The following is a 27,807-nucleotide window of genomic DNA, read 5'->3' on the forward strand; positions in this document are numbered from 1 at the left end:
TTTATTAAATTGTCACGACATAGTCAATCATGCATTTATATAAATGAAAACAAACCATATTGGCATGTTTTAGTTGCAATCATTATACATCCCTTATAATCTATCCAGTCATTATCAATCAATCATTACATAGTTTATTCAAATCCTGCCTTCTTTTAAACTTCATTCCTCCTCCAAAACATTATTCTGTATGCATTGTTCACACAATTTCTATTTTTTTCTATGTAATTTGCTCCTACACTTTTCTAAAGATCCTAATTTTAGTTGTTTTATTTCTGTTACTATATTCACTAATTCTAGTACAGTTGGTTTAGACTTTAATTTCCATTTTCTAGTAATTGCTTTTTTGGCAGCCACCATAATTAGACTCAGCAAGGACTTACTATGTCTAGGTATTTCTGATTTAGTATCATAGCTCAAAAAATCATTTCCTTAGTTATACCAATTTGCTCACCCAATATTTTTGATAGAGTGGTTTGCAGGTCATTTTTTTAAATCTCCCAGTTCATTACACTCCCCAAAATATGTTCCCAGTTACCTCTTTCTTTCCCATCACACCTCCAACATTTGCTAGCTACCTGAGGAAAAAATCTTTGTAGTCTACTTAGGGTATAAAAATACATAAACATGTAAAAATATAAACATTTCCAATCAAAGATCTTAAATCTTCCAGACTCTGTTGCACATTTGAGAGACATACACATATCCCCCATTGTTCTTTGTGAATTGCTTATCCAATCTCTCTTCCCAATCCTTTCTAACCTCCTCTGAGTGATTCTTATAGTTATCATGCAATATTTTATATTATACAAAGACCCCCCCATTAATATTCAAAAAACGTGCACACTGATTGGTCAGCGTGTATGTTGTAAATCAGAGTTATAGTAATGGAAAAAGGTCCAGTCGCCCGGACTTTTTCCATTACTATAACTCTTTTTTTTTTTTTTACAGCAACAGAGAATGCAAGATCTCCGTTGCTTCACACTGTCTCGCTATGCTAAACTCGTTTAACATAGTGAGACAGTTTGTAAAAAGCAACGGAGATCTTGCTTTCTCCATTGCTTTTTACAAACTGTTTCGCTATGTTAAATGGGTTTAACATAGCGAGACAGCTTTAAAAAAGCAACGGCTCCGTAGCTTTTTTAAAGCTGTCTCACTATGTTAAACCCATTTAACATAGCGAAACAGTTTCTTTTTACAAACTGTTTCGCTATGTTAAATGGGGTTAACATAGCGAGACAGATTTAAAAAAAGCAACGGCTCCGTTGCTTTTTTTAAAGCTGTCTCGCTATGTTAAACCCATTTAACATAGCAAAACAGTTTGTAAAAAGCAACGGAGATCTTGCTTTCTCCGTTGCTTTTGCCCACAGCTCTGATGTACTGCGTAGGCATACGCATGCGCAGTACATCAGAACTGCCACAGAATACCAGACAGCTGTGGAAGGGCAGCAAGGAGGCATTATACAATGTCATTATTAAAGAAAATTAATTATATTTTTTCTTAAATAATGTCATTGTATAATAGCAATAACCCACTTCTGGGTGTGGGTGATGCTGGATTTACCCAGGGTTGGCTTTGTTTGGTCACTCGGGCTTCGCCCTTATGACCAAACCACACCAACCATGGGTAAATCCAGCATTACCCACACCCAGGTGTGGGTTATTGCTATATACTCTACTAATTATCCTTTTTTGACAACAGCTTCTGCTCCAGATTATATTTAAAAACTCTACCAGTGCTGGTCTTTCACTTAGGACCCCACTAGTTATTTCTCTTTGTCTATACTCTGATATCAATCCTTGATAGGGAAGGCAATCCCTAGCATGCAGTCCAAATCAATTATTGGCTTCTTACCATTCTATTACCTTTTCCTCTCTAGTTATTTGCTCCCAATACCCTGGTTCCTTTCCCAGTTTTCTCCAATAAATTCCAGCCCCTTCTTGACTATTGTCTGTATCCCTAGTTGAAGTCGGCAGTATCTCCTTTCTCTATTCCCATGCTGACTTAGTTCTTGGTATACTTTCTGCTACTTTTTGACTATAATATTCTGTATGGTTATTGTTAATCTCCTTAAGGATCTGCATCCAAAATCCCAGTCTCTCCTTATTTCTTAAGCTTCTCCCCTGTTTAATCACCATCCCTTTCCACTTTGAATTATAACTTTCTGCTTGTGCTATCTATAGGAACCTTTACTGTGTAGCTCTGAAATACCCCTTCAAATGAAGTAATCCCAAACCACCTAGTTCTATTCAAGGAATCAGCTTATCCCACTTGATTCTTACCATCTTCCCCTCCCAGACAAAATCCTTCAGCTCTTTATTAATTGCTATCCACAACTTCTCCTGTGGTTGATAAAAATATGCCTGACCTATATATAAAACTAAAGGGACTTAAAACATTCCATCTGCTTGTATATTTCTATCCATAACAGAATCCTTTTTAATCCATACACCTAAGTGCTTCCTTTATCATGTCCCAATAAATATGGGTATTGCTGAACCAATTAGTGTGTGGGTACATAGTTTACAGCTATTGCCTTTGTTTTTGCTTCATTAATTTTGTATCCCAAAAAATGTGAAACTGTCTCAAAATGTTCCACTACACTGAAATGTCATTTTCTGGTTTTACCATGTACATATAATATCATCTGCAAAGAGAGTCAGGTTTTCTTGACTAACATGCGAATTACATCCTTGAATTTTTTTTTCCTCAGCTTAATATGTTTTTTTTTTTTATAATTTTTATTGATTTTTTGATTAAAACAAATTTACAAACAATCATAGATATTCATCCTTGAATTTCTGAATCCCTTATTTTCTTTGCCAGAAGGTCTACATACGGTATAATGCAAACAACAAAGTGGAAAGAGTACACCTGTGCCTGGATCCTCCGATCAAATAGAAATTGTCAGAGATGAGCCCACCATCTTTAATTTTCACCTTCGATCCCTCATATATTCTCCTAATCAACCTTATAATTTTATCAGGGAATGCAAATGCTTACATTGCCCTGTTCATAAAATCCCAGCTTACTCTACATCAAAACCTAACAACACCAGTGGCATTTTCTTACATTCTGCTTCCCTCTGGATCATCATTGTTCTTTTAGTGTTATCAAATGTTTGCTTGCCCTTCACAAAAACACATTGATCCATATCTATCAGTTTTAGCATCACCTTTGCAATTCTTTTAGCCATTATAGAAGTAAACACTTTAAAATCATGGTTTGGAATTGAAATATGCCTATATGAAGCTGTATCTGATGGCTCTTTACCCTCCTTAAGTATTACAGCCACCACCGCTTTCTTCCAGGATGCTGGTGCTTCTCCTCCTCTTAAAATACTGATAGACAAAACCTTCCAGATCTTTATCAGTTTTTTTCCCTCCTAGCTTCCAAACATCCACAGGAATACTCTTCCTGGGGAGTTTCCTGCAGATTGGTTATGTATTACCATTTTTATCTCATCTCCTCCTATCCTGTTAGCAATTGTGCCTCATCTACCTCTAACCTTGGCGTATTTAATTCTTCCATAAACATTTCAATTTGTACATTTTCTTGATTTCCATATTTCTTTGCTTTGTACCGGCTTTCATAGAATTTCCAAAATATTTTTACTACCTCTACAGGATCTCTTGTTATCTTCCTTGTTATAGGCTCCCTAAATTTAGTGATAGCCCTTTTTATGTTTGGTCATTGTGCTAAAAGTTTTTGTGCTTTAGAGTTTTTATCAAAAACAGTTGCTTAACAGCAATCTTTCCAAACTCATACATATTAGCCTTTATTTTCTGTTTAGCATTCTGTAATTGCTCCTCTCCTTGTTCTGTAAGATTCCTCCTATTCTGCAATACTTTAACATTTGTTAGTCCCTCTAAATAATTCTTGTTACTTCTTAACCATATTTCATTTTCTTTTATTTCCACCCTATTTTTAAACTCCACTTTAATTTTATCATACTCCTTAGCTATATTTTCAGAAGAAATTTATATATTCTCTAATAACCCCCATTTAATTTCCACTACCCATTCCTTAAATTCCTCTCTTTTCAACAGATAAGTGGGAAAGTGCCAGTGTCTCACTTTTATTTTAGTTATTATTGGCATATGATCTGAAATAGTTATTGGATTAGTATCAAAACTTTAAATTAAATGCACATATTCCTGTGAAATACAAGTTATGTCTAGCCTAGCCAAGTTTTTGTATCTTGGGGAATAATGCATAAATTGACTCCAGACTCCTACTACTGAATTCACATATTCCATGCCAAATATTTTCATTAATTTCTTCAAAAATCTACCCTCTTTTGTTATATTTTCCTTTTTGGGCCCGCCATATACATCCTTACTGTTGCAAATGAAATCACAGCCCCCAACTGTAAGTAATATTCCCTGCTTAAAGCTAATTATTTCTCCCACAAATTTCTTAAGCTCCATTACAGCGTTTTTTAGGTGAATTATAAATGCATGCCAGTGTGACCCTCCTCCCTTGCCAGTAGCCCCTTAGCACTACAAATTTACCATTATTATTTTTTATCCTCTTCAATCACTATTGGAGCTCCTCTTGCAATTAATATTATGGTAGGGGATGTGTGGATAAAAGTAACTGTTGTCACTTGATCAATAATTTAATGTGTGGCAACTGTTCGGAACAATGATGAAATACAGTACATGGTTATCCTCTTTTATCAGAATCATACATCTTAATTGTACATAGAATTAGCTATAACTGCTTCTTGGGGGGTTGTCTAGATGAAAGTAACTTACCATCTTATCACTTGCTATACTTAACAGTCATTTATCAAAAATAAGGGATAAATGCATCACAAAATATTCAGACCTTCAGATCTTCTGTGGGCTGGTGGCCACCCCACATCAAGACTCTATAACTGGATTTTGACATGGGCTTAGTGATCACCTCTGCCCTGAACCCCAGCTAGTCTAAAAATAGCCCTGTTCATGTGTCTATACAGAAGGCCACTGTATGCCTGTGGAGAGCTGATGATGCTATTACTTCGTCAGCATTCCTCCCAAACCTCATAGGCCAATATATCTTGTGTTGGGCTGGAGGCAGTGTGGTCATTATTTCTTTACTCTCCTCAGAAATTTCAGTGGGGTGCACAGATGGTAACTGTAGCTTATATAAGAGCACTGTTTTCTCTCTAGAAGTAATAAGTTGGAAGCACTTTGACAATCGTTTTTGTTTCATTTTCCTCACAATCAGACATCTGATGCATTTATAGGTGGCTATTTTTGCTGTTTATATATGTCTGACAGCAGATATTTATATTCTATTTGTTTATTTTTTAGTTTAGTTCTTGTCTGATATCTGAAGGGTAATCAGAAGGTGCTGTATATATGTATGAGAGCAACAGTTTGAAATAAGACTGTGAGTATCTATGCTATCTATGCCTTAATTTTAATCTCAGTTTTTACCAGAGGTCATCATCATCATCATCATCATCAACTCCCTTTTTTCCATTTTCTACATGGGGTCATGGTGTCATGTCAACTGCCACTATCTCTCTTGATAAAGCCACTGTCCTACTTTCCGTGGCAGTCATAACTAATTCTTGCAGGTCTTTGCACACACATTCAATCTATCTCTTTGCTGGATGCCCTTGTTTCCTCTTGCCTTCCACCCATCATTCCCAAATCTTCAGCAGATTGTCTTCTGCTTTTCAGCACATATTCCCAAATGACTGTAATCTGTTCTCTTTGACTTTCACTGCATTTGGAGGTAGTTTAGCTTCTGCTCTGATGTTGTCATGTCTTCATCTCTCCCATAGTGTGCATTCTTCTACTCATCTCAGGCAATTCATCTCCATCAGCTCTAGCTTCAACTGCTCTGCCTTTACTACACAGGTTACTGTACTATACAGTAGCACTGGTAGCATCACTGATTTATATATCTTACTTTTTCAGCTTATTTGGCATTATTCTGCAGCCCCCTCTGATTTTAGCTTGGATCTCCTTACTCAGACTTCCCTTCCCCTCAACCAACCATCACAGATACTTGAAACTGTTAACCTGTTCCATAATGTTCCTTCTGTCTCAATTATCAGCTTTTTCTGATTTCCACATTAGCTGCCATTACAACTTTCTTAACAGTAATATATTTCATCCCCTGTGTCTTTAGTTAAGGATTCCATCCCCTATCCTTTTCTAAAGTTCTTGACAGGGTCTGTCTGTAATGCCACATCATCTGCATGTAGAAGCTTAGTTGAGCTGTCCCCTCCTACCTGTTTGCTAATGTAGTCCATAACCAGTATGAACAGCAGTGGTCTCAGAGCTGAACCCTGATGTACACCCACTCCAACTGGGAACCTTTCTGAAACTCTGAACACTGTTCACACTTGAGTCATTGGGTCCTTGTACATAGCCTGCTCTAACTCTAGCAATGTTTCTGAGACTTTGAACCACCACAGAACTATCCATCAGCGGTCTTGGGACATTAGCATGTGTTTTCTCCAAGTTTACGAATGTCAGGTTGAACTTTCTTCTCATCTCTAACTTCTTCTCAACTATCAGTTTCAATGCAAACATTACAGAAGATCAGTTGAGCTGCATCCTGATCTGAATCCAAACTACTCATCTCCCATTTTACTTTCTGTTATTCTTGTATTCATTTATCATTCACCCTCCCTAGAACATTCATGTAGTGTGACAGGAGTCTTGATACCTCTGTACTGCCCATAGTTGTGGATTCCCCCTTTGTTCTTATACACAGACACTAATGTCCTTTTTCTGTAGTAATCTTGGATATGCATTTCTCTCCATACTGCTATGAATACCCTCAGGAGTCAGTTCTTCCCTGTCTCACACAACATCTTGATTGTATCTGTTGTGACCTTATCTGAGCTTGCCACTTTCCCTGACTTCACTTTCCTTAATGCTGTTTTTACTTCTTCTTTGATGGACTCATCTTCTTATTTCATTATAGACTGTGTCAGAAGTAGTACATCTTCTGTTGAGCTTTTTTTCATTCAGAAGCTGCTGGAAGCATGGTGGCTTCAACCTGCCCTTGATTTATTGTGGACCAATGAGAAGGTTGTTGCTGGTATGCCTGATGAAGGGTGTCTGACTACCTACTCTATCTTTTTATATTTGTCTTGCAACCTGATAGAGTTTCTTTGTGCTGTATACTGAGTCACTTTCCAGAAGCTAGAAAACTCCCTTTGGTACCTTGTTTTTCCCTATAGCAACTCTTATTCCTCTTTGTTAGCCAACCAGTATTCCTTCTTATTCTGGTCCATCTTTTCTATCTCCCACTTTTTCATGTAGTCCTTTTTTTCTTTTGATAGCTTCACAGATTTATTCTGCATTCCATTACCTACTTTCCATATGTACAGTTCTTCCATACCAAGCTCAGACACATATTTGTTTTATAGTACTCACACATGATGTTTTCAGAAGCTGTCATCTTTCTTCAATTCCACTTATTTGCTCTTCTTTCTGAGGTTCTAGAGCTCTGAGTAATTCATTGACCTCTTGGCTTTTCTTCCAGTCAACTTCCAAGTCTTCAGCCTAGTCTCTATTGACCTTTGAGCTTTCTCTGGCCACTACTTGTAGCTGATTGTGGCAACCAGTGGTTTATGTTGTGGGCCAGTTGTTTCACTGGAATGACTTTGCAATCACTGATTCTACCCCAATACCCTTTCTTTACTAGAAGGAAGTCTACCTGATTTTCATGTTGGCCACTCTTGTATGTGATCTTGTGACTGTCTGTCTTGCTGAACCAGGTGTTGGCCACCATCAAACCATTTGCCAGACAGAAGGTTAGAATGAGTTGTCCTTCTTTATTCATGTTGCTCTAACCATGTGGACTCAGGTAGTCCCAATATCCTGTTCTGTCTGCCCCAATATGTGCATTTAGGTCATCCATTATCAGCACATCCTGCTTTATCTAGTAGGTGCTGCTGTCTAAGTGCACTCCTTTCCTCATTATCATAGTGCCCTAGCCTTACACTGTAGTCTGATTACCTATCACTAATTCTGTTGACATCTCTCACTGTTTTTTGAAGCCTCTCCACATGATTTCTAGCCTGTCCTCCTCCTGAGTAGTGGACTCTGAATCCCAAACCAAGTTACTTTGCTGCACTGCCCTTCTATCTTGGACCCTGTATACATAGGATGTCTTGTCTCCTCCTTACCATCATGTCATCCACTTACAAGTGACATCCTGCCAGTGAACTTACATTGAGTATAGCAATCCTTAGTTCATGTTTGGCATGTTGATTGGGTTTATGTTCAGCTGCCACTCAACAGAGCTATCCCAGGTAACCCAAACTGGGCAACCGGACACTATCTGGCCAGTTGATTATTGATCCAGGGCTATTAGGCTTTGTGGTAGGCACACATTGACCAAAAGGGTGCATATACCCCTCCCACCATTAGCATGGGTCCCTGCCATGTCAGAGTAGGCCAGACCCTCAACTCACTTATCACCAGCAAATACTTATGCTCATTTTTGGTGACATATGTAATCTCAACTGAATAACCTAAAGCCAGTTGTTACACTATTAAGTGGCTAACCCTGACAGGGTACACAGTCCATGATCCATGATCTCTTGTCTAGAGGATACTGCACATCACAGCTGATGCCCATAGAGGTTGGTCTATACAACTCTTCACCCCATAGGGCACCATCTAAAGTCTATGCTGCTGTGCACAGCTCCACTCTTGGATGAGTTTGAGGTGGAAAAACTCAGCATGGTTTTAAGAGGTGGAAGGAACCCCAAAGAGACACAGGGAGAATATCCAAACTCCATTCAGGCATTGTCTGGAGGCCAAGATTGAACCTTCTTATTTGTGGGATGAAAATAACTTAACCATAATGCAATTAGTCCGTCTCTTGGCAAGTTGTTAGATTATAGCCTAACAGAAACAGGCAAGATGCACCCAATGTTAGGGAGCACTGAGCAACCTGGCATTATCTCATGAGCCTTAACAGACATATTTCTGATGACAAAAGGACTACATTATCAAGCTGGGCAGGAAAACTAAGGTTTCACTATATTACAGCGTCATACCTAGTGATCTATCAAGAAAATATGGTGGATCTACTTGAGATGAAACAGCAGATGGATACATAGAAAGTGAATACCTATTTTCAGGTGGTGGTAAATGGGGACTATGTTATACTCCCTTCAGTTTTTCAGTGTGTGGTTTCATTAACCCCCAGCCTATCATGCAACTTAAATAGCAGACTTTTGCCATGTCTAACTTGCACTTACCTGGATTAACCATCAACCCAGCCTGGCACGGTGAGAGTAAAATGGCTTGGATTTTGGACAAATGACTATCCTAGTCATCAGAGAATATTACAGTGTCATCTTGGAAAGCTGCTAAATATCTGCTGTGAAGTCTATAGATTTTGTCTATCAGCTTCTGAAATGTTGTACACCCAATGGATACCACAAGGCAATGGTTTATAATGGGAAAGACCATCAGGTGTGGAAAATTGCAATTTTTTTTCCTAAGTGCCTTGAGATAGCCTGATTATAAATAGCTTTTAAGTGTAAAGAAGACAAAAATCTGCTCTTGCTCGGTTTCCCAATCAGTTTGTTCACTTGGAGCATTGAATATGAATCACATTTATATATCCTGTTTAACTTCTTGAAGTCACTGCAAAATCCAATAATCACAACAAGTACCAGCACAATGGTACTATTATTACACTCTGGGATTCTCCTATAATCTCAAGTTTTAGCATTTTCACACTTTGTCACCAACTACTTGGCATTTGACTTTGGTATTTGTTTTTGTTTTCAGTGTACTTTCCAAGTAAAATGCCCATATGCTATTGAATTAAACTGTTTTTGCCAGGTAACTCTGTAGAAATCCATATTTGTGAGTGCACATTATTTTGTTTCCTCTTTTCTTATAGTTTTTCTTCAAATTGAAGGAATGGCAAAGTTCATGCATTACTGTGACCATATATGGAGTACCTTGGTTAGTAAGAATTTCTCAGGGAATTTCTATCCTAGACAAGAGCACTGCTAGTTCTTTCCATGTGGACTTTACCTTGACACTTCACAGGGATACTGCCTGAGGAAATTTTTTTGCATCATTAATAATTACCAGGGTAGACTGGTGACCATGATTTGATTTCACAAATGAACTCACAATGTCCATTGCTATGCATTCAAAATAGGCTTCTATAATAGGCAGAAGTATCAGATTATTCTTAAACCTTGGATTTGTTGATGTCATTTGATGCTCAGGGCAGGCTGCACAAAAGTTCCTGGGAATGGTTGTATTTTGGCACTAAAGGCAGACTAGACTAATTGCTCTCTCTACTTCATAGGACCTGGCCAATGGAATCTAGCCCAAACACTGGCCTTTTTTTTGTTCTTTCCTAACTGTCCACTCAAAATGTGCCTGTTTACTCAATCTGGCTATTCTTTATAGTAGGTTATTTCTTAGCTTGAAATAGGGCTAGGCAGTAGGCATGTTCTGTTCTTTTGTTTCTCCACCTGCATTCTGTGTGTTCTATTTTACTCTGATTAGGGTGTTGTCTCCCACTGATTTTCTTGTTTTTTTTTTTTTTTATTATTATTATTATTGACATGGCTTATCTGGTTGTCAGCCAAGTCAGCATTTCCCTCAGTGTCCTGTTCTAAAAGAGAAGCTGGAGCCACTTCTACTACAAATATTGGGATACATGTCGCATAGCTGAATATAGTTTTGGCGAACCCAAAAAAAAATTGAAAGCAGTTTACCAAACCCACATTCAATGACCATTGAAAGAAATTATTCTGGGGTTATACCCTCCACAGAATTATATAGCAAGATCAAGGTCACACAGCGGTAGACAGAAAGGCAATCTCCACTGCTAGTGAAAGTAGTTTCAGTGAACTGCTTTTGATTTTTGTGTTTGCCGAAAATACTTTTGTTGACCTGACATGTACCTCAAATATGGAACTGACTTTTCACCTGTATCTAATTTTTGCCCTATTAACTGCAGCACTTAAAATACGTTTCTTCCATCAGAAGTACTAGATTCTACCCTTTATCTTCTCATGATTGGTTCTATCTGCTTGTACTTTGAGTCACGGTATTGTTGCTGGCTGGCCCTGTGTTTTGGTATAGTAGGAAGAAGTCTGAGAATCTCCATAGGTGCCCCTTTTTCTTTTTGTTCAGTATAAGATACAACTGTCCTTTTCTCAGTTCCTGTTGCTACTTCCCCTAGTGTGTTCTTACCTAGAGACATCTCCATTAATCTCTGTGCTAACTTATTTTATTATTTTAACTACTGAAGTCTTTCGGTAACACTCACTCACCCTGTCATTCCCTATACTGGCATCCTTCAGTGTTTTAACAACAGTCTTTTGATACATACCTCCATTGTGTTTTGTACTCCTCTATTTTTCTCTTTTCTGAGAGTGTGCTCTACTAGGAGTACACCTGGTGGAACCTTTTCCCTTCTAGCTTCCATAACTCTTCACATTGGGAAGATCTTGGCCAGATGGTTCCCTTGGCTACAGGATGTAAATGTTTACCCAAGAGAGTCTGCATTACTGCTTGTGTTACAGGCATATAACCTCCATTATTTGCATATTAGCTAGCCACTCTAGTTACATAGAGGGATAAAGCCCTGACTATGACTCAAGCACCCCAGGTTTGGTTAGCGTTTTGGATGACTAACAAGGTGGTAGGGATGGATGGGCATGCCTATTCCAAGGGGGAGGGTGGTACATGGGTGTCTCTTTACAATGACCTGTGGTGGAGGCTGAGGGCGTTGCTAGAGGAGATGTGATCTGCAAGGTGGAAGGTAGGCCTGGCTGGGCTGCTGTAGAGGTGGGACGATATGACTCACATCCACATTGCACACCCACCCAATACAAAACCACATTGCTGCAAAGGAGGAGGGAAATGAGTAGGTAATAAAGTGCAAAAAAAACACACATGGATGCAGAGATGTGCTGAGCTCTTAAAATACTCTTAGGATCCATGACCTGCTCCAGCAATACCAGTATACATCAGGAGGGGGGCAAGGAAATAGCTGATAGACCCAGCATAGACAGGAGAACTGTGATGCTGTTCCAGTACCAGTGATAGAAGGAAGGAAATTTTTTTCTTATTAGTTGTTTTATGTTTGCAAATCTATCGTACTTTCACCACTGTAGTTATCTTTCTTAAGTCCAGTAATCCTACAAATTTTTTCCTGTTTCATAAGTTTGATTCTAGCACAATGATAGAACACAGATCTTGCACTTCTAACAGTTAATCATTCAGCCTTGTCAGACTCTGTTAGTATGATCTCAAACACACCATGTTTAACAGACTACCTCCTAGTATTAAGAGTATTTACAGGTACAGTATTACTGTTATTTCTAAATCACTGAAAGCAAGCTAGTCCAAATGATGCTATTTTTTCTCTTAGCTACAGGTACACGAAGCATGCTTAAGTGAAGGCTTGGCACTAGCCTGTTGTGCATACAAGTCTGACTTAGAATAGTTAGCCTCACTTAATTACAAATGCTCTATTGCAATGACTAGTACTGCATGGAAATCATAGGAAATACAAGGTCATTGAGTCTTATCATTTATGACTTCTATGTACCCTTAGACTGTACCTACTTTTTCAAGATGAGCTAAGCCAATCAAGCCAGGGTTAAATCTGTAAATACCCATCAAATCATTCAGTTCTCATTTGAAGGAAGATGATTTTTCAGAGGTGAGGAAGACACTGCATAATGAACCTATCTCTTTACCATATTTTATTTATTCACAGATGAAAATTTTAATCTGTGTCTGTGGTATTTCTGGTACTATTTGATCTGTGGAGAAACAAGAGATCCAGGACCACTGGGCCTATAATGGCACAAAAGATAAGGCATAGATCTCCACTTAGATGTCTATAAGATGTTGAATAAAGAGACCGCTCTTCCAGTCTTTTCTGTTAACTTAAGGGTTTTAAGCCCATCATCTTCTTATTTAGGAACCTCTGGTGTCTTTTTTATAGATTAATATATCTAGTAAGGTACATCCAAAAGAGGGCATTGTATTCAATAATTGGCCTAATCAATGCCGAATATAAGGGGAGAATGACCTCTTCAGCTGGATGATATTCATTTTGCAATTAACTGCACTAAGTAGAAGGACTTTCTTGTTACTATTGTCATATAGTGATCAAAGACCAGGGAATTAGCAACCCAAGTTTCAAGGTCTTCAACAGCATTTTCATTTTGCATTTGGATGTTGTCTGCATTATATTCTAGGAGGGGGTTATTTATTAAATGTGACAGTATTGCACCTCTTAGCATTTAATTTGAGCCCATTTTTAATAAACTAGGTATTTACAAGTGTATGTTCTTGCTGAAGGGCTTTGGCATTAGCGGGGTCCTTGATAATTACTTCCAGTTTACAGTCATCTGTAAACTTGGTTAGCCAGCAGTCTTGGCTTATGTTCTGGAAATCAGAAAAGTAAATGGCAAACGAAGGAGGTCTAAACACTGAGCCTTGTGTGGCATCATTGGTCACATTCATATTCTCTGATTAGGCTTAGGGAAGGGTTACAAAGAGAGAGCTGAGACAGGCTCAGCTCTCAGACCCTACATTACAAGGCCTGAGGCAGGTAACTAGTGAGGCACCTAATTCTCAAGAGAAGGGGGAATCTGTATACTGGGACAAAGGGTTACTGTATAGAGAGTGGACCCCTGAGGGAGGGCTAGAAGCTGGGAGGATACAGCAGTTGGTAGTGCCTAGAGCCTACTATCTGGCCCTTCTAGCCATAGCCCATGACATTCCCTTTGCAGGTAATATGGGCATAACATTTACAAAGAGACGTATTATGTAGAACTTCTATTGACCTGAAAATTCCAGAGATGTAACAGGGTACTGCAGGACCTGTGAGCTGTGCCAAAAGATAGGCAAGGCAGGAGATAAGGTAAAAGCTCCTTTGATGCCTTTGCCTGTGATTGAGGAGCCATTTCAGGGGGTAGCTATGGATATTGTGGGGCCTCTGAGTACCCCAAGTTCCACAGAAAAAGGTATATCCTAGTGGTAGTAGATTATGCTACAAGATACCCTGAGGCAGTGACTTTGTCCTCCATTGAGGCGGAAAAAGTGGCAAATGGTTTGTTAGAGATTTTCAGCAGGGTATGTTTCCCAAAAGAAATACTGACTGACAGGGGTGCCACTTTCATGTCAGACCTGCTGGCTTGTCTGTAGAAATACTGTGGGGTGAAGCACCTGAACACCACCCCTTACCATCTCCAGATGAATGGTCTTGTTGATAGGTTAAACTCTACACTCAAGTCCATGCTACAAACATTTGCAGACCAGTTTAAGAGGGAATATGACAACTATTTGCCACATCTGTTGTTTCCTTACATAGAGGTTCCCCAGGAATCCATAGACTTTTCCCCCTTTGAGTTTCTGTATGGGCATAGGGTGAGGGGACCTCTAGATTTAATTCAAGATGAGTGGGAAGCTGAGTGTGAATCTCACAAAGAGTCTGTTGTGGCATATATCCTAAACCTCAGTACAAGGCTCAGGAAACTCATGCGCTTGGACCATGAGAACCTGACAGAAGCCCAACAGTAGAAAAGGGTCTGGTATGACAGGAATGCTCGAGCTAGAGAGTATGCTGTAGGGCAGCAGGTAATGGTTCTCATTCCTATCCGACACAACAAGCTGCAAGCAGATAGGGAGGGACCCTACAAGGTGGTAAGAAAGATAAGTGATGTTAACTACATGGTAGAAATGCTAGGCAGGAGGCAAGAGCACAAATTGTAAAATGTTAACATGATGAAACCTTACCATGATAGGGAGGCCCTTCTGCTGAGTGTTTGCAGAGGATTGCAGGAGGAGTCTGAGGGAGATCTGGTGAATGATCTCCTCAGTGAAGCTTGGAATGACACCTCAGTGGAAGGAGTAGCAATGGCCCTGAAGCTATCTCCTACCTAGGTTTGAGAAATCTGAGCAGTGTTACAGGAGTTTGGGGACATGTTCACTGGGAAACCAGGGTGCACCCACCTGGTGCAGCACCAGGTGGATACATGACCCCAAAGACCTATTAGGAAGGCCTCTTACAGGGTGCCTGAGAGAGTCAGACCCTGAGGGAGGGGATACAGGAAATGTTAGAACTAGAGGTAATTCAAGAGTCCAACAGTCCCTGGGCCTCCCCAGTGATGCTGGTGCCAAAGAAGGATGGCATAACCAGGTTCTTTGTGGACTACGGGAAATTAAATAGTCACACAGAGTCAGATGCTTGCCCCATGCCTAGAACAGATGAAGCCCTAGAGCAGCTGGGTAGGACTAAGTATCTTACCACCACTGATCATACCAAGGGTTACTGGCAGGTGCCCTTGACTCCCAGTGCTAAAGGGAGGTCAGCCTTTGTGACTCCTTTTGGCTTGTATGAGTTCACAAAGATGCCCTTTGGGATGACAAATGCCCCAGCAACTTTCCAGAGGATGGTAGATCATATCCTAGCAGGAGCAGGAGGGTTTGCCCTTGTTTACCTACATAATATTGCCATCTACAGCTATTCCTGGCAAGAGCACATTCAACATGTCAGGGAGGTGCTAGGCAGACTACAGAGGGCAGGGTTGACCATTAAGCTGAGCAAATGTCAGGTGACTATGGCAGAGGTCTCCTTCCTGGGACATAGAGTGGGGAGTGGTAAGAACAGGCCAGAACCTGCCAAAGTGGAAGCCATTCAGGCATGGCCTACAACTGTTACCAAAAAGGTGAGAGCATTCTTAGGGACAGCAGGGTACTACAGGAAGTTTGTTCCCAGTTATAGTGCCATAGCTGCTCCCCTCACAGCCCTGACAAGGAAAACCAGGCCAGATAAGGTAGTATGGACCACAGCATGTGAGCAGGTATTCCAAAAGCTTAAAGAAGCTTTGGGAGGACGCCCTGTGTTAGCCAGTCCAGATTACAGCAAAGAATTTGTTGTGCAGGTAGATGCTTCGAACCATGGGGTGGGGGGCTGTACTTAGCCAGATTTCTTCAGAGGGAGAAGAGCACACAGTGGTTCATCTCAGTTGTAGTCTCCAACCCAGGGAGGAATGCTATGCAGCTGTAGAAAAGGAATGTCTAGCCATAGTGTGGGCACTGCAGAAACTTCAGTCTTATCTGTATGAAAGGAAATTCACTGTAGTTATAGATCACAATCCCCTAACATGGTTACACCAAGCCAGCCAGCAAAATGCTTAGTTGCTAAGATGGAGCCTAGGGTTGCAAGCTGATGATATGTCAGTGCAGCACCACAGTGGGGTTAGAAATGCCAATGCAAGACAGGGAATGGGGTAAGGTTACTCAGATAGACCTAACTCTCTCAAGCAAGGGTCACTTGAAAAACTAGCTTGAGTTCTCAGGGAGGGGAGAAATGTGAAAAACTGAAAGGTTGCCAGCCTAGCTAGATAGAATTTTGTAAATAATTCTGTCATTTGTAAACATTAATGTAATTCATATGCTGGTTTTACAAATGTAAAAGAGAATTATATGTTATGATTAAACTATATGTTGTACTGAGCTTCAAAAATGTAACCAGAGTTCACTCTGCTGGAATAAGGCTGATAAGTCAAGCATTGTATGATTGTTTGATCTCAAACTCAGATACGTGATGTCTGGACCAGCAAATTATTTCTATTGTTTTGAGACCAGAGTTAATTGCTAGATTTTTACATGTGTAATGTCTTTTATTGCTGTGGCTTCCTGGCCAGGTGCAAGATCAAAGAACTGTTAAAATTCTGAGTTTCTGTTAGCCTGGGAAATTAAACCAGAGAAGTGTCAAGAATGATGTAATCTAAAATGAGTCAGCAGTGATGTATTATCAATTTAAGACTTTCTCAGAGAGACAGAATCAGAGCATTTTGCATTTGTCTTCAGAACTGACAACATCACCAGCAGTCTGCCTTTGCTCTGTATGTATGTAAGTTATTTAGAACATTGTTTCTCTTAGAAATAGATAGAAAATAGTAAGATTAGAGTAGCTGTTTTCTATATTTATGTCAGACTGTTCTACAGTGTTATTTTAAGCATTTTCCTGTGATGTCTGAACTCTTGACAAGAACTGTGTTGAATTGAGGAGATTTGTCTTGTGTTTTTATTATTTATTAAATATTTTTAAACCTTTCAACTGTGTCTGTTTTGTATAGAGATAATTTAAGCTCTAGAGTACATTGCATGTATATAGTCATACTGTCCAAGCCACTCCAATAAGCCTTGCTGTTTGTCATACTTACTAATAGGATAATAATAATATTGCACAGTAAAATTGGACAGCCTTTGGTAAAGGCCTTATTAGGAACTGAGTTGAGTGAGTGGTTGGTGGCAGTGATTTCTACTTTATAGCCTGGGCAGAGAAAGGGGCATAGCTGGAGAACCTGTGCCAGCCTTCCCCAGGAGTGTCTGTGTGTTTGTATATAACTCATGTCTCAAAGTGTGTATGTGTCAGCTACTTGGGCAGGGTCACAAAGCCCTGGTTGGACAGAGAGGGTGCTGGACGATTTAGCTTGACCACTAGGCTGAGACCTGTTCCCTATAGCTGTGCCAGTGGGGTGTCTTATTGGGGATCTAGAGAGAAAGAGAGAAATTAGCCCCAGACTGACTGTGATCTCTGTGTGCTGTTAAGGGAAATTGTACTTCATTGTGTGTGTACTTGTTACCCTTCCTAATGTGCATGCCCCTCACTGGTGCTAGTGGTGAGGATTGAGGTTCCTTGAATACTGGGCCACTGCACAGGCATCACAGTATGCACAATAATTAGTCTCTCAAAAACATCCAGCTACATCCAGAGTTATTAATAAGCTCATTAACACACCACGGGCTTCTTCTGTTATGTGATACACAGCAGATAGCTTCTAGTAAAGAATAGAACTCAAGAAAGCAGGCAACGTTTTGTCCACAGTATACAAAACTGAAGTTATCCCCTCATTCTCTACCAAGGTAGTATAAAAGGTAGTGTATGGCAAACAGTGTAATAATTATTGTCAACTTTATGCCTTGAAAGCATGTTTAATGACAAAAAAACTGAAGTTCAAAAAATAAATGCATTTTTATCAAACAAGTCAGTCTGCAGTCTGCCATAAATCAAGTCATCTTTCTGGCACGTATTTACACAGTGCACCAAACTTTACACTTAAATGCGGTGTTCTTTTCTAAATAATACTATGGCATTGCAGCTAATAAACATAGAGTAGTACTTATACAAACCTCTAGACAGCAGAGTAGCTCTTTTAACAAAACAGTTTCACCTTTAACCCTGGCAGTAATAAATCCAGTTGGCTTCTCCTTTCAAGGCTCAGGTCCCTTATCTTTTAAGGATACCCTTTGGATTAACTTCCTTCTTGCTTCTGGTCTATGTAACTCCAACTATAGCCCTTCTAGGACTTACATCGTATGTAAATGTCATGAATTTGCTGTACTTTAATAGTGATTCAAATACCCGTATGTGCAGCTGTCCCTATTTACCTCTAACATCCTTGCTTGTTTCTGTGTTAATCTCCTTAAAGGGACCATCCATCATTGTGCTATCTGACGCTTCTAGGTCAGCATATTTAAAGGGCCCAGACAGAAGACCAAAATCCTGAAAGTGCAAAATACTGAAAACTCAAAATCCTGAAAACACACAGGATACCAACACTCACTATATTCCAGCACAAGTACATACAGAAACATATTACTCTTCAACTTTATGCAGGGGGGCAAGCCCCCCCTGCACACCACACCCCCTGCTACTTAAATGTATCAACTTCGAGATTACACTTCACTACACTAAGTGCAATATTGAAGTTGATATATTTAAGTAGCAGGGGGTGTGGGGGGTGCAGCCCCCCACATGGGGGGTACAAGGGGGGCTTGGGCCCTACTTATACTTGCAGAACAGTAATATAGTTTGTTTTTTATTTGTTTCTGTATGTACTTTTGCTGGAATATAGTGAATGTTGGTATGCGTGTATTTTCAGGATTTTGAATTTTCAGTATTTTGAGTTTTCAGTATTGTGAACTTTCAGGATTTTGGTCTCATGATTTTGGTCTTCAGGATTTTGAGCTTTCAGGATTCTGTAGTGCTCCTATATATATATATATACATATATATATATATATATATATATATATATATATATATATGTGTGTGTGTGTGTGTGTGTGTGTGTATGTATATATTCTTTCTTGTTGTTTTCATTCTCTATTTATTTATTTATTGACTGCTAATAACCACAGATGTTACCAGTTCATTAGCTGCTGTTTAAAATAAATTATTTAATGTTATCCAGTATCATATTGCATTTTATTGTCTCCATCACCTTATATAAAATGACAGCATAAGTATTGTGTGTGCACATACCATGTAAACTAAAGCATAGCCATTAGCACAAAGGATTAATTCCCTGATCTGCTAAAGGGCTATGTCCTGTAGTCCATGATTCAGGGGTTGAATCATTCCACCTCCATTTGCTTGCTGTATGACAGTGAGCAAGCCACTTAACCTGGCAGCAGTGCCAGGTCATCCCTGAAAATAAGACATTTATATCCAGTGGGCTTGTCAGTTTAACAAACTAATAAAATAAAAACAAAAAAAAGCATGGACCAGCACATGAACAAACTCAGATATAACTCCATTTATACTTTAGTTTGGGGGCATTTTGTATCTTGAATGTAAAGAATGAAATGTTTTTTCTAAGGTTTACAGATCTTATTACAGTCTGCCATGCAACTTGGTATTTTAAATCAGTTGCTTCAAGGAACACATATATTCATTATCTGGGTTGCCTTTGCCTCTCCCTCCCCAAATACTTCAGCACTGGTCTTATTCTGAACAGTATAAACACTGCCCCGGTTGTGACATATGTATATCAATGATGCAGAAACATACACCTTCTGACAGTAGTCTGTATTCTCTTTATTATCTGAGATATATTTTACATTCTTTGATAAGCAAGAGCATCTTGGTATAGCAGTTTTGATGTGCATGCAGAACTACACCAGTTAGGCTATCAAATCTTAAAAAAACTATTAAAAATAAATAAACGAAACTGCAAGAAGCTGCGATGCAATTTATTTTATAATAATGTTAATCTGTTTTCTCCATAGTCTTTTCAATGTTTTATACATTAGTCTGAAAATTTAAAGATCTTTAGCAACTGAAGCAACAAATAATTACGAAGGAAGAGTAAATCTATCAGAGAGCTTAGGTTTATGAGGTACAAGTAATCAAGCCACAAAACTGATTTATTATGTAAACAAGTTAAAACAACAGGGGGATAGAAATGACAGATAACTAGAAACATGTTTCATGTTGCTTTCCCTTAATCTAGAATGTTGCTATTCTCATCATTGTTCAGTGTGTGTGTGTGTGTGTGTGTGTGTGTGTGTGTGTGTGTGTGTGTGTGTAAATAACTAGAATGCATGAGGAAAATGTAAATAAACAGAACAATATGCAATATTAAACTGTTTGTGAAAAATAAATGCCTGGTAATATTGCTCTTCATGCCAGAATAAATACAGTTTAATTTTCTAAGTTCTGAGTTGAAGCAATGGGCATTAAATTTGCTTCATCATATCTATTTCAAATGCCATATATCATTTTCTTGACTATTTCTAATGCTCCAAGTTTATCAGTAACTGTTACATCTCACTGTAAATACAACACATTAAAAAGTGACTAAACTGTAAATATAAAAAAAAAATCTGTATTTAAATAAAATATGAGACACCAAACGGTGTCTAATAGATGTATGTTTTATACTCTAAATCCTTGTCTGCATTATATTTCACTGAACTACATACCATGAGCTGTTTAGTGAAGCTCATGTAGGAGAATTTCATAATACAGCATTTTGCTCTAAAACACCTTAATCTTAGTTTCTTGTATGTAAAGAACATTTTTTCCAGAATCCTTGAGCTAAAACCTGATAGTCAAGACCCTCTTATTTTGTACTTTTATCCTCAAACTATTTATTATAACATGCATGTATATTTAAAGGGCCTAGCCACAACTATGCTACAATATATATTTTCTTTCTTTCTTTCTTTCTTTCTTTCTTTCTTTCTTTCTTTCTCTGTTTATTTATTTATCTCCCTTATCACACTCTTAGAATGAACAAATATTATCCTCATATGACTAAGAATGACTACATGACTAGCTTAATAGAACACGTTTCGTAGGAAGTTACTGGGCTAAAGACCCTTGGGTCTTTACAAGCATAGCCAAGTTCTTACCTTTATTTCCATGATGAGCACTATTGCCCCTGTCCAAGAAGGACAAAGGTGGAACCCCTGTGGTGAATTTAAGCTCACCCATCCAATCGTCCAGATTGCGTTTGAAGAGAGCCAATGAAGTGCTCTGTTTGACATGAAGAGGAGGTCTGTTCCAAAGGTGTGGTAACCTCTGGGAGATAAATCTGTCCCTCCACCAGGTTTTATTAATATCACATACCAGGTTAAGGTCTTTAGAGCAAGTAACCCTTGTACCATTTGACTTTTGGATATGAAGCATTCCCAATAACACAGGGTCAGAGATTGCCTTATATGCAAGGTAGATATCACCTCTGAGTTGTCTGTATAAAACAGAATAAAGTGACAGTGATTTCAGATGATCACCATAGGACAGATGGTGAACACGTTGAATTTTCCTTGTGAGGAACCTTTGTGGTTTGTCCAATTCTGCAGGTGCTTAGAAAGGTACATACCAAAAGGGGCATTGTACTCAATTATTGGCCTGATGAGGGAAGAGTACAGGCAGGTAATAACTTCATTTTTACTGGAGGCAATGCCTTATTTAGGATATGAGCAATATAGAATGCCCTTCTTACCACTGTGGAGACAAAGGTAAGGTTACTCTCAACCTGTGTGCCCAGGTCTCTCACCACTGAGTGCTACGGTGTTAAGGTGTTAAGGTGTTGCTATTAATGTGGTAGTTAGCAGGAACATTGCTTTTACTGAAAGGAATGCTAATACATTTTTTTGCATTGAGTTTAAGGCCATGACTTTGGCACCTATCATTTGTTTAGGTAAGACCCTCTTGTAGGATGTTGACATAATTTAGAGCTTCTATGACTGCTCCCAGTTTGCAGTCATCAGCAAACTCTGTCAGCCACAGACCTTTAGTTTTTGCTTGTACTTTGGAGAAATAGATTCTAAACAGTAGGGGTCTGAGAACTGATCCATGTGGAACACCACTAGTTACAGGTCTGCTGTTGGAGGTGGATTCCCCTATTTTTGACTATTTGAGTTCTGTCTGTGAGCCAGTTAGTGACTCATCTAATGATATAAGGGTTGATGCCTAGTTGGATGAGTTTGTCAATGATGCCTGAGTGGGGGATAGTGTCAAATGCCTTGGCTAAGTCCAGGTAGGTTGTATGTACAGATTACCCCTCATTCAGGGCGTTGGTGACTATCTTGCAGAAGTCCACCAGGTTTAACAGGCATGCTCTCCCTTTGACAAATCCAAACTGAGTAGGGTCAAGTGTTTGGAGATTACCTATATCTTTGTTGCTAAGGTCCATGATGATGCATGACCTTGCAGATAAGGCTAGTCAGGCTAATAGGTCTATAGTTCCCAGGGTCAGTGTAAGCACCACCTTTGTGAAAGGGAATAACAGTGCCTGTTTTCCATTCAGCTGGTATGAAGCTGGAACTTAGGCCATGATTGAAAACAGTACCCAATGGTGTTGCTAATTCATGTTGGAGCCCATGTAGGACCCAGCCTGGGATGTTATCAGGTCCCATAGATGCTGTGTCTTTGGCCTTAGAGAGGACATTTACAATCTGCTCCTTAGAGATACAAGGTAGGGGACAAATGGCAGGGATGTCATGGGGTACATGTGGCGGGGACAGGGGAGTGAAGTTTTCACAGAACCTGTTGGCCAATAGGTTTGCTGTGTCCACAGGCTCAGTATATGTGGTATCATTAACTGCCAGTTCTGCACAAATCTGGGTCTTTACTTTTAGGTTACAGATTTAAATATAGAATGTCTTGTAGTTGTCCTTTGTTGAGGAAGCTAATTTGGACTTGTAGTTTCCTTTGAAGGACTTCACAAGAAGTCTTATTTGCTTGTTTAAGCTGAGGAGGGAGTGTTTCCAGTTTAGGAGGGCTCACTCCCTCTTATTCTTAGACAACAATTTCTTCCTCTTTTTGTAAAGCCTGTTAATGGTAGTTGTCCACCAGGCAGGTTTGCTCTTCCTTGAGGAGCTTGTTGTGGTCCTATCAGGTAACAGCTGTAAAGTCTACCATATGTATACTACTACTCTGTAATGTCTCTCTTGTAAATGTTTCTTCTCTCTATAAACTTATGGAGATTTTCTCCCCAGGACTCCGCTGAAAATGGGCACTTGTTGTCCAGTCGGACTATCCTGGTAAACAAATGTTAAATAAATAAATAAAATACTGCCAAGTCAATGCAGTTATACAGGTGTTGTATAAAGCTTTGGTTTAGAGCTTGGCATAGTTGCCAGTTCCATCTGAGGTAGGAGGTGCAATGAAGCTATTTATACAATCCCGTAAGACGTTATAATCTGCTTTGGAGAAGTTTTATAGTGTATTTGCTGCTGGGGTGGGGTTAGGTGTGATAGTTACTTCGAATGAGACTGAATTGTGGTCAGATCTCACCAGGGAGGACCTCACAGTGTGGGGTGCTACAGTGGTCCCCCATATTGGTAAGCACCAGATCCAGGATGTTGGCATCCCTTGTGAGGTGTCAACCAGCTGGTCCAGGGCTTTGGAGTCAACAAAGTTGAGGAACCTTTTGGACAAGTGAGTTTGAGCATGAGTACTTTACCCAGTCAATGGATGGATAGTTAAAGTCACCCCAAACCATGGTGTTTGGATGTATCTTGAGAGACTCAAGTAGATACAAATGGGCAGAGTGGGTGGCCTGATTCATGTAGGGGGTCTTGTAGCTGTCAGTGACTTGAATAAGTGTCCTACTAACAGTTAATTGCACCTGAAGTGTCTCCAGGAATCATGCTGTTTAACCAATTTGGAGGTGCATTTATCTTTAATGAATATTTATACACCACCTCCTTTAGTTTTCATACCTTCAGTTTGAGGTCTGAACGTGTGGAAGGAGGTGTAAACCCAGTATAGCTGCGGTGGTGTCCACAGCCTTGAACCAGGTCTCAGTGACTGCACAAATATCTGTGTCTTCCAAGATGAGGACAACTTCCAGTGAGTGCAGTTTCATGTTGAGTCTCCTAGTGTATAGCAGAATAACATTGAAGTTGTTTTTTAGATGGAGTTTTTACACTGGGAATTTTATTCTTGAGACACTGCCTAAAAAGACACTATGGGGGTGGAAGGAGCCTTAGCCAGTAGCCAAAATCCCAGGGGTGATAGATCTCTGGAAAAGGATCGAGTTCTGTTGAATGACACCAGAAACTAAGCTAATTATTGAAGTGAATAATTTTCTGTTTGTATTGAGGCATCATCCTAGGTGAAGGTAAAATACTGCTTAAGGCTAGGGACATACCTGACTGAGGCACATAGTCCAAGAGCACTGTCATGTCTATCTTCATGTAGTCCAGAGTGGTGCATCTCAAGTCATTCACAATATGGGCTATGACAGAGTCATAACAGTACCTGTTGTTGAGAGACTTGAGTGCATGTGTGATATGGCGTATTCTGGCACCTGAAAGACAGCTGACCGTGCCCTTTTCCTTATCCAGCCTGGTGAGAGGGATATCAATGTGTCTCACAATGGAGTCACCTATGACTAGTATGTTTTAGTTTCTGTTTTTCCTTAAGGTTTTGACTGGTGAGACACTGGTGCATGAGCTATTATGTGTAATGTGTTCTGCAGAGGAAGTATTATGTGTTGCGTGCTTGTGTTTGTGTTTGGGAAGTCTCTGGTGTTTAGGTATGTTTCTGGTGAGGACCTCCCCATATGTAGGTATGTGTGATGTGGGTTTGGGTCAAGTAAGGAGTGAGGTTTGCATGCTGGCAACCCACTCATTGTCATATGTACTGACTGATGTGTGAGAGAGCATGGATTCAAGGTTCTTAATATAGTTGCATCTCTTACATGTTGTGTTTGTGTGTACTAGGAGTAGAGGGTTGTCAGTGAACATGAGATAGTTGCTACATTGCCTCAAAATGCCCATGTCAACCAAGCTGGCTGGTGAAACTGTGGGAAATTGTCCAACCATAGTGATAGGTAAATTTATATGATCAGGAAAAGAGGTCACACTCAGGAGTCACTATTGGGTGAGAGGTGTGTTGGTACCTCTGAGGCTAGGCTTAGTGTTCCACCTGACAGTAGAACAGGGCCACAAGAAACCTCTGGAGGACCACAAGCAAAGTATTAAAGGAAAATTTAGCAAACAAAACGTTTGTGTCTGTAACTACCAACAGTAACCACCACTACACATCAAAGCACAATGGAATGCTACACACAAACAAGTACAAATGCGGGGTTTAAGCAAAACAAGAAAATACTCTTTTTAACTCAAACTAGCAATAAGAACACTCTCTCTCTGAGCTCAAGTCCAATCACCTTTGATTAGATGGGATCCAGACAGCACTCTCCTGACACAAAGGTACAGAAGGGCCTTCACCAACAAAGGTGGCTTGGAGTTCATGCTCAGATATTACAAAACAGACCCAGAAATCGGAAACGTGAAACTGGGCAGTGCTACAGCTGAACTAGTACAGTGTACAGTAAAATATGACCAAAAATTGTTCAGACAATTCAAACAGACACTGGAAAGCAAATACAAATAAAAAGTGCAGTATTAGAGCAAAAACAGGCATTTATAGCTAGCAGGAATCAACAGATGCTTCATATATTTCAGTATCTCTGTGAAGAGCTGGTTTTAGTGTTCAAGTGATACCAGTCTAGATTCAGTGAGTCTGAATCTAGCCTCTGCTATAAAATGCCGAAGTACTAGAAATTAAAAGTGCATAAACTCACAGTCACAACAGCAAAATGCAGTTTAAATAATGCAGAAATTCACCAGAAAATCCCAGCATAGAAGAGTGTAGACCACACTCTCCTGCCACAAGAGTCTAGACCACAAATCTTCCTGATGTAAAACAACTAGGTTTGGAGCACAGGTGCTTAAGCCAGAACTAGGAAACTTTAGAATAACTAAGACACATCAGAATAATAGACACAATAGGCCTACAACCATCAATTACCAGCTAGAATGGTGTAGGCTACCCTCTCCTGCCACAAGAGTTTAGACCACTAATCCTGCTAATGTAAGTAAGTGGTCTGGAACCCAAGTGTTTAAACCAGAATAAATACACTTAGAATAAGAGGCACAATAAGCCTTCACCAGAAATTCTCAGCTTAGAAGGGTGTAGGCCACACTCTCCCACCACAAGAGCCCACACCACAACCCTTCCAATGTAAAGTAACTAGTTTGGAGCCCAAGTGCTAAAACCAGAACTAAGACACTTACAGAATAACAAACTCAATGAGTCTTCAACCAGAAAGTTCCAGCTTAGAAGAGTGTAGGCTATACTTTCCCACCACAAAAGTCTAGACCACAAATCCTCCCAAAGTAAAATAACTGGTTTGCAACCCAAGTGCTTAAAATGGAACAAAGACACTTAGAACAACAAGCACAATAGACCATCACCCAGCAATTCCCAGCTCAGAAGGATAGAGGCTACCCTCTCCTCCAACAGGAGTGCAGACAACAAACCTTCTTAATGTAAAATAACTGGCCTGAAGCCCAAGTCCTTTAACCAAAACTAAGACACTTAAATTACAATTTAATCAGGCTACTAAATGCAGCAGAATAAATGCAGTTCAACACTATAACAAACAAGCAGTAAAAGCAAAATAAAGTAGTAAAGTATGAAGAGACACAAAAACAGTAAAAGCAACTGAATAAAGTGTTTTATTTCTTTTTTTAATTAAGTAGGAAGGGGGAAACAGAAGATAATTCAAGGTTAAGAAACTAAGTGACACAATTACAGTAAAAGCAGCTGGATATATATTTTTAAGTGGGAAGGGAGGAAACAGAAAATAATTCAAGGTAAAAAAACTGAGGGGGTGGGCCTTCCCAAATTATCTCACTGTACAGAATAAAATGAACTGATGCAAAGGGACTGGGAGGAGTGTCCAATATCAAATTTATAGTAGAGGTGGGCAACTCAAAAGCCACCAAGTTTTAAAAACACAACAATAATTTGGTGGGATGGTGGGAGAAAATTGGAGACTAAAACAGAACCCAAGTAAAAAAACTTGGAACTTAAACCTGAGATATGTTCACAAAACACAAAAGACACGGCTATTAAACAATTCTGTTAACAACCACAACCTAAGAGCACAGCCATAAGAGATTCAAACTTCACAAGCATTAGCAGTGGCTTGTTTCCCACAAAAGTGACTGCAAACTGAACAAACATAATTTTATGCATGAGGGGTGTCCATCTTGTTGATATAATGCAACACTTTTTAGCACAACTGTGATCTAGAACATTCAATTTGCCTTGTTCCATACACAGGTACAGCTGCCTGACATACTCCATTTGTAATGAAGTGTCTCCATATATTAGTGCAAGCCAAGTTTGCTCTGTGCCTCAGCCTCTAGTCATGACTGTAGAGCAAGCTTGCATGCTGCTTGTGTGCTTCACTATACTACAGAAGCTGGTATGAGAGTGTATCTGTTTGCTACATTTCACTATTAATATTCATATCTTTTTCCTTCATGACTACTGTGCTCTTGTTTACCTGCCTAGGACACCTGTGACCTGCACATTATCTTTGCCCATCCGGTATGTGTCTATTTTATTGCCCATGTGTTATACCCCTGCTAGAATGCTATGTGATGCATAGTATGTGCTTAATGATGATGCTTTTATGTCTGTCTTTCCATATTACAATTGCATCTCAACCCCTC

Source organism: Protopterus annectens, chromosome 10.part0 (genome assembly GCF_019279795.1).
Source record: "Protopterus annectens isolate FY-2018-M chromosome 10.part0, PAN1.0, whole genome shotgun sequence".
NCBI lineage: Eukaryota > Metazoa > Chordata > Ceratodontiformes > Protopteridae > Protopterus > Protopterus annectens.